Source organism: Mustela erminea, chromosome 6 (assembly GCF_009829155.1).
Source record: "Mustela erminea isolate mMusErm1 chromosome 6, mMusErm1.Pri, whole genome shotgun sequence".
Lineage (NCBI taxonomy): Eukaryota > Metazoa > Chordata > Mammalia > Carnivora > Mustelidae > Mustela > Mustela erminea.
In genome coordinates this window covers 92,547,174-92,553,981 of record NC_045619.1, presented here as the reverse complement: position 1 = coordinate 92,553,981, position 6,808 = coordinate 92,547,174, and the positions used below count along the sequence as shown (strand labels likewise).

Below are 6,808 nucleotides of genomic sequence, written 5' to 3'. Positions count from 1 at the left end.
ATGAGGGGAGCCTGGGTGGCTCAGTGGGTTAAGCCGCTGCCTTCGGCTCAGGTCATGATCTCAGGGTCCTGGGATCGAGTCCCACATCAGGCTCTCTGCTCAGCAGGGAGCCTGCTTCCCTCTCTCTCTCTCTGCCTGCCTCTCTACCTACTTGTGATCTCTCTCTGTCAAATAAATAAATAAAATCTTTAAAAAAAAAAAGATTCATAGATGATCATTTGTGTATTTCTCCTTAATATCTCCAGGAGAGCAAATGCCTGAGATAGTCATCATAGGATTGGGGCATAGTAAAATAAAAAAAATGTTTTTAAAGATTTTATTTATTTATTTATTTGACAGAGAGAGATCACAAGTAGGCAGAGAGGCAGAGGGTGGGGGGGGAAGCAGGCTCCCCGCTGAGCAGAGAGCCTGACGCGGGGTTCAATCCCAGAACCCTGAGATCATGACCCCAGCCGAAGGCAGAGGCCCAACCCACTGAGCCACTTAGGTGCCCCTCCAAATTTTTTTTTTTTTTTTAAAGATTTTATTTATTTATTTGACAGAGAGAGATCACAAGTAGGCAGAGAGGCAGGCAGAGAGAGAGAGAGGAGGAAGCAGGCTCCCTGCTGAGCAGAGAGCCCGATGCGGGACTCGATCCTAGGACTCTGAGATCATGACCTGAGCCGAAGGCAGCGGCTTAACCCACTGAGCCACCCAGGCGCCCCCAATTTTTTTTTTTTTTAAGTTAGAAATGTTTTTACTCTCTTTTATTTATTTATTTATTTATTTTAAAGATTTTATTTATTTACTTGAGAGAGAGACAGTGAGAGAGAGCATGAACGTGGAGAAGGTCAGAGAGAGAGGCAGACTCCCCATGGAGCTGGGAGCCCGATGCGGGGCTCGATCCCGGGACTCCAGGATCATGACCTGAGCCGAAGGCAGTCGTCCAACCAACTGAGCCACCCAGGCGTCCCTTTACTCTCTTTTAAAGCAAACTAAATTTCTTCTTGTAAAATTAGAAAATCTGGGGTGCTTGGCTGGATCAGATGGAACAGCCTTAGCCTTGAGCTTGGGGATGAGAGTTCTAGCCCCACATTGAGTACAGAGATTACATAAAAATAAAATCCTTAAAAAATTTAAAAATCTGTTTATATATCTCAAAGGATATATAAGAAACTGCCTATATGAAGGGAAACTGAATGCAAGATGCCATTGTACATTTTTTGTACTTTTTATGTTTTCTTCATGTTTTATGTAATCAAAACATAAAATAATTGGAAAGGAAAGAAGGAGGGAAGGAGAGAGGAAGGAAGGAAGGAGAGAAAGAAGGAAGGGAGGGAGGGAGGGAGGAAAATCTTCAGACCAGTTATATCTCTCTGAAACGTCTACCTAGTACACTTAGTTCTACCCTCTGGTTGATCACCCTTTTATATAACAACCCTTTAGATCTTCGAATATGTCCCTTCTTTCCCCTTTAGTTTTCCTTTCTCCAGCTAGATGTCTGCGCATCTTCCCCTTATTCTTCAGGTGACTTGATTAACAATCCCTTCTCTATTGCACTGGCCTCTCTTCGCTGTACATGGCCCAGTTGTCAATGTGTGTTGTCCAGGATTCAATAACAGATTACAGGTGGGACTACCATTTAGCACATCCTGAAGACTATGTCCGTTAATCGAAACAAAGAGTAAATAAAATGACTCAGCAATTCCATTCCTGATTATATACCCAAGAGAAATGAAAACACGGCTCTCCACAAAAACTTGTGCATGAATGTTTATAGCAGCATTATTCATAATAGCTAAAAGATAGTGAAGGAAACCAAAATGTCACCCCAAAATATACCTCTTTGACATGAAGTTATTTTGAACTAAAGGCAATTAAGAAGCAGCAAACACATAAAAAGCTCTCTCTCTCCCCTTCTTTTCTGCCTAAAGACAGAATATAAATTCTTTACTGGAGATGCTCTCGACTCTTATCAGCCCAGAAATGGCACCAGAGAAATCAGCAAACAATTCTCACTCCATTAGTGTCCTCCCATATGTTTACCTTCCCACCATTTGCTGCCCCTAGAAGTGAAAAACTCTTTTCCTTTGTCCTCTCTTGTCATTTTCCCATAGATTTCTTGCTCTTTGTTGAAGATGCTATATTACAGGTTCTAAGCCACCACTTTGAATTACTCTTCATTGAGGTTCCTCCCCTCTAATGAGTGCTGCATGTATTAAAAACTTGTCTGTTTTATCTTGTTAATCTATCTTTCTTGTTAAAGAGCTCCAGCTGAGAACCTAAGATGGGTAGAGGTAAAGTTTGCCTCCCCTACAATGGAAACAACCCAAATGTCCATCAACTGAAAAATGGATAAACAAAACTTTATATAACCAGAAAATTGAATATTATTTGCCCATAAAAAGAGCATGGGCACATAAAAAGTAATGGGGCACCTGGGTGGCTCAGTTGTTAAGTATCTGCCTCTGGCTCAGATCATGGTCCCAGGTTCCTGGGATCAAGCCTGCTCAGCAGGGAGCCTGCCTCTCCATCTCCTCTCTGCTCATGCTCTTTCTCGGTATCTCTGTCACTGTCTCTGCTCTCTCCCTCTCTCAAATAAATAAATAAATAAATAAATAAATTAAAGCTTTAAACAAAAAATGCCAAGATTTGAGACCCCTGGCTGGCTCACTCGGAAGAGTGTGTGATCCCGGAACCTGGGGTGGGATCCAGTGGGAGCCCCACACTAGATATAAAATTTCTGAAAATTAAATTAAAAAGAGGCACCTGCCCATTTTTTGATATGCTTGTCTGTTTTGTGTTTGTTGAGTTTGAGGAGTTCATTGTAGATCTTGGATATCAACCTTTTGTCTGTACTGTCATTTGCAAATATCTTCTCCCATTCCGTGGGTTGCCTCTTTGTTTTTTTGACTGTTTCCTTTGCTGTGCAGAAGCTTTTGATTTTGATGAATGGGCAGAAGATATGAACAGAGACTTCTCCAATGAAGACATACAAATGGCTATCAGACACATGAAAAAGTGTTCATCATCACTAGCCATCAGGGAGATTCAAATTAAAACCACATTGGGATATCACCTTACACCAGTTAGAATGGCCAAAATGAACAAGACAGGAAACAACATGTGTTGGAGGGGATGTGGAGAAAGGGGAACCCTCTTACACTGTTGGTGGGAATGCAAGTTGGTGCAGCCTCTTTGGAGAACAGTGTGGAGATTCCTCAAGAAATTAAAAATAGAACTTCCCTATGACCCTGCAATTGCACTCCTGGGTATTTACCCCAAAGATACAGATGTAGTGAAAAGAAGGGCCATCTGTACCCCAATGTTTATAGCAGCAATGGCCACGGTCGCCAAACTGTGGAAAGAACCAAGATGCCCTTCAACGGAAGAATGGATAAAGAAGATGTGGTCCATACACACTATGGAGTATTATGCCTCCATCAGAAAGGATGAATACCCAACTTTTGTAGCAACATGGACAGGACTGGAAGAGATGATGCTGAGTGAAATAAGTCAAGCAGAGAGAGTCAATTATCATATGGTTTCACTTATTTGTGGAGCATAACAAATAGCATGGAGGACATGGGGAGTTAGAGAGAAGAAGGGAGTTGGGGGAAATTGGAAGGGGAAGTGAACCATGAGAGACTATGGACTCCGAAAAACAATCTGAGGTGTTTGAATTGGCGAGTGGGTGGGAGGTTGGGGTACCAGGTGGTGGGTATTGGAGAGGGCATGGATTGCATGGAGCACTGGGTGTGGTGAAAAAATAATGAATACTGTTATGCCAAAAATAAATAAAAAAGAAATTAAAAAAAAAAAAAGAGACACCTTGGTGACTCCGTTGGTTGAACTTCTGACTTCAACTCAGGTCATGATCTTGGGGTCCTGGGATCAAGCCCCAGGATGGGCACCCCACTCAGTGGGGAGTCTGCTTGTCCCTCTCCTTCTTCCCCTTCCCCCTCTGGTGCTCTCTCCATCTCTCTTTCTCTCTCTCAAACAAATAAAATCTTTTTAAAAAATTAAATTAGGGGTACCTTGGTACCTCAGTTGGTTGAGGGTCTAATGCTTGGTTTCAACTCAGGTCATGATCTCAGGGTCATGAGATCAAGCCCCAGGTTGCTCAGTGTAGAGTCTGCTTGGGATTCTTTCCCCATTCTTCTCCCTGCCTCTTTTCTCCCCCTGCTCTCTCTCTCTCAAAATAAATAAGTAAATGAAATCTTTTTAAAATAATTAATTAAAATTTTAAAAAATCTTTAAAAAGTAAAATAATAATTAAAGGGAAAAAATTTTAAGTAAAAATAAATGAAATAAGAGGTTTCAATAGAAAGTGACAAATAGTAAAGACAGACAAGGAAGATATAAAATCCTTGGCTCGAATAACATGGAGGACATTAGGAGAAGGAAAAGTAAAGTGAATTAGAGGGGGAATCAGACGGAGAGACAAGACATGAGAGACCGTGGACTCTGAGAAACAAACTGAGGGTTTTGGAGGGGAGAGGGGAGGGATAGGTGAGCCTGGTGGTGGGTACTAAGGAGGGCACATATTGCATGGAGCACTGGGTGTGGTGCATAAACAATGAACCTTGGAACACTGAAAAAATAAAATATAAATAAATAAATAAAATCAATCCTTGGCTCACATTTTTTTTCCTTAGGCAACTTCCTTTGAGCATTTTCAAGGCCTCCACTAACAGGTTAATAGAAATCTCTGATAAAAAAAAAACTAAAGCAAAGGGACAGAAACAAAACAAAACGAAACAAAACCCGAACAACAAAGAAACAAACAAAAAAATTACTCAAGATTTTTCGGAGGGGCGCCTGGTTGGCTCAATGGGTTAAAGCCTCTGCCTTCGTCTCAGGTCATGATCTCAGGGTCCTGGGATCGAGTCCCGCATCGGGCTCTCTGCTTGGCAGGGAGCCTGCTTCCCCCCCTCTCTCTGCCTGCCTCTCTGCCTACTTGTGATCTCTCTTTCTCTGTCAAATAAATAAATAAAATCTTTATTTAAAAAAAAAAAGAATATTCTTCTGCCTTTAAAAAAAAAAAAAGATCTTCCTGAAATTAAAAATGTCAAAACTACATATTAAAGGATACAAGGAGGGTAGGATTGGTGGCTCAAATTTCAATTATGGCCACTACTTCCAGCCCAGAATAGCCCAGAACAGCAAGAAGAGGTCGGCCAGTCATTCCCACAAGGGCAGGAGTGCTGGGGGTTATAGTGCCAGGAAAAAAAAAAGTGTCTACCACCAGCTTTAGGCAGGGTATCAGCATGGAAGCCATGAGTGAGAATAAAATGGTGCCCTCTGATTTCAGCACAAGACCTATGGAAAACGCTGCCAAGCCATTGCCATTTAAGGTCCCAAACTTTGTGCACTCTGGCCATGGTGGCGCAGTAGCTGGCAAGAAGAACAGAACCTGGAAGAACTTGAAACAAATTCTCCCTTCTCAAAGGGCATGGCCATGGCAACTCCAGAACTGATGCTTCTCCATCCTTTAAACCATTGAAGAAGTCTTCTGATGTTTTAGGCCTTCTTGCCAACTACACAGACCCCCAGAGCAAGCTGGAGTTCAGCACCACTGAAGAGTTTTCCTGTACTCAGAGGCTGCCATTCAATGTCACCACTGACTATGTGTCCCTGAGGAAGGCCACAAATGTCATTCCCTGAGCCTTGAGAAATGGAGACCAAGTGGAAAGCTGTTTCAAAGGCAAACTTTGGACTCATGATTTTCTTTTATGGAAACAAACCTATTTTGTCAATTTGAAAATGTCAGTGCTGTGGCTTGGAAAAAAATGTTTGACTTTAATTTAAGGGTTCCCTACCTCTCTTTTCCCTTTACGTGTGATATTTCCTGCTGAATTAAATTACACTCCAGTTGGGGGCACCTGGGTGGCTCAGTGGGTTAAGTGTTGGACTTTTGATTTTCAACTCAGGTCATGATCTCAGAGTCACGAGACTGAGCTCTCTGTGGGGCTCCATGCTGCGTGTGGAGCCTGCTTAAGACTCTCTCCCCCTAAAAAAAAAAAAAAAAAAAATTCTGGAGCAAAAAAAAAAAAGATCCTGTCTTCCTGGGTGCCTGGGTGGCTCAGTCGGTTATGTGTCTGCCTTTGGCTCAGGTCATGATCTTGGGTCCTGGGAGTGAGCCCCACATTGGGCTCCTCGCTCAGTGGGGAGCCTGCTTCTCTCTCTCCCTCTGCCTGCTTCTCCCCTTGCTTGTGCTCTCTCTCTCTTCCTCTCTGTCAAATAAATAAAATCTTTAAAAAGAAAAAAATGTGTCTCTCTCCCTTTCCCTCTGCTCCCTCCACACCCACTCCCACTATGATGCTTGCGTGCTCTCTCTCTTAACAAAAAGAAAAAAATTATACTTCAGTTGTTGCCTCAAGTAAATTGTTTGACAAGAAAAAAAAAAAGAACACAGAAGGTACCTAAAATATTTACCTATGATGACCAAGACCAAGGCATATTCTAATTTATTAGAGAGAGCAGGTGCAGGTGGGGGTTGGTGCAGAGGGAGAGAGAGAATCTTAAGTAGGCTCCACACCTAGCACAGAGCCCAACATGTGGCTGGATCTCACGACCCTGAGATCATGACCTGAGCCAAAATCAGTCAGTTGCTTAACTGACAGCCACTCAGGCGCCCCTAGGCTTTAAGGAAAAAAATCCTTTAACCAGACAAAAAGAGCATAGGCTCTGGACACCTGGGTGACAACTGACTGATTTTGGCTCAGGTCATGATCTCAGGGTTGTGGGATCAAGTCCCACATTAGGCTCCTTTTCTTTCTTTCTTTCTTTTTTTTTTTTTAAGATTTTATTTATTTGTCAGAGAGAA

The 6,808-nt window shown here is 42.4% G+C and overlaps 1 pseudogene; it reads left to right on the top strand.

Moving 5' to 3' along the window:
• The first annotated feature begins 5,191 nt into the window (after nt 1–5,191).
• Nucleotides 5,192–5,646, top strand: LOC116592494 (annotated as a pseudogene).
• The last annotated feature ends 1,162 nt before the right edge of the window (nt 5,647–6,808 follow it).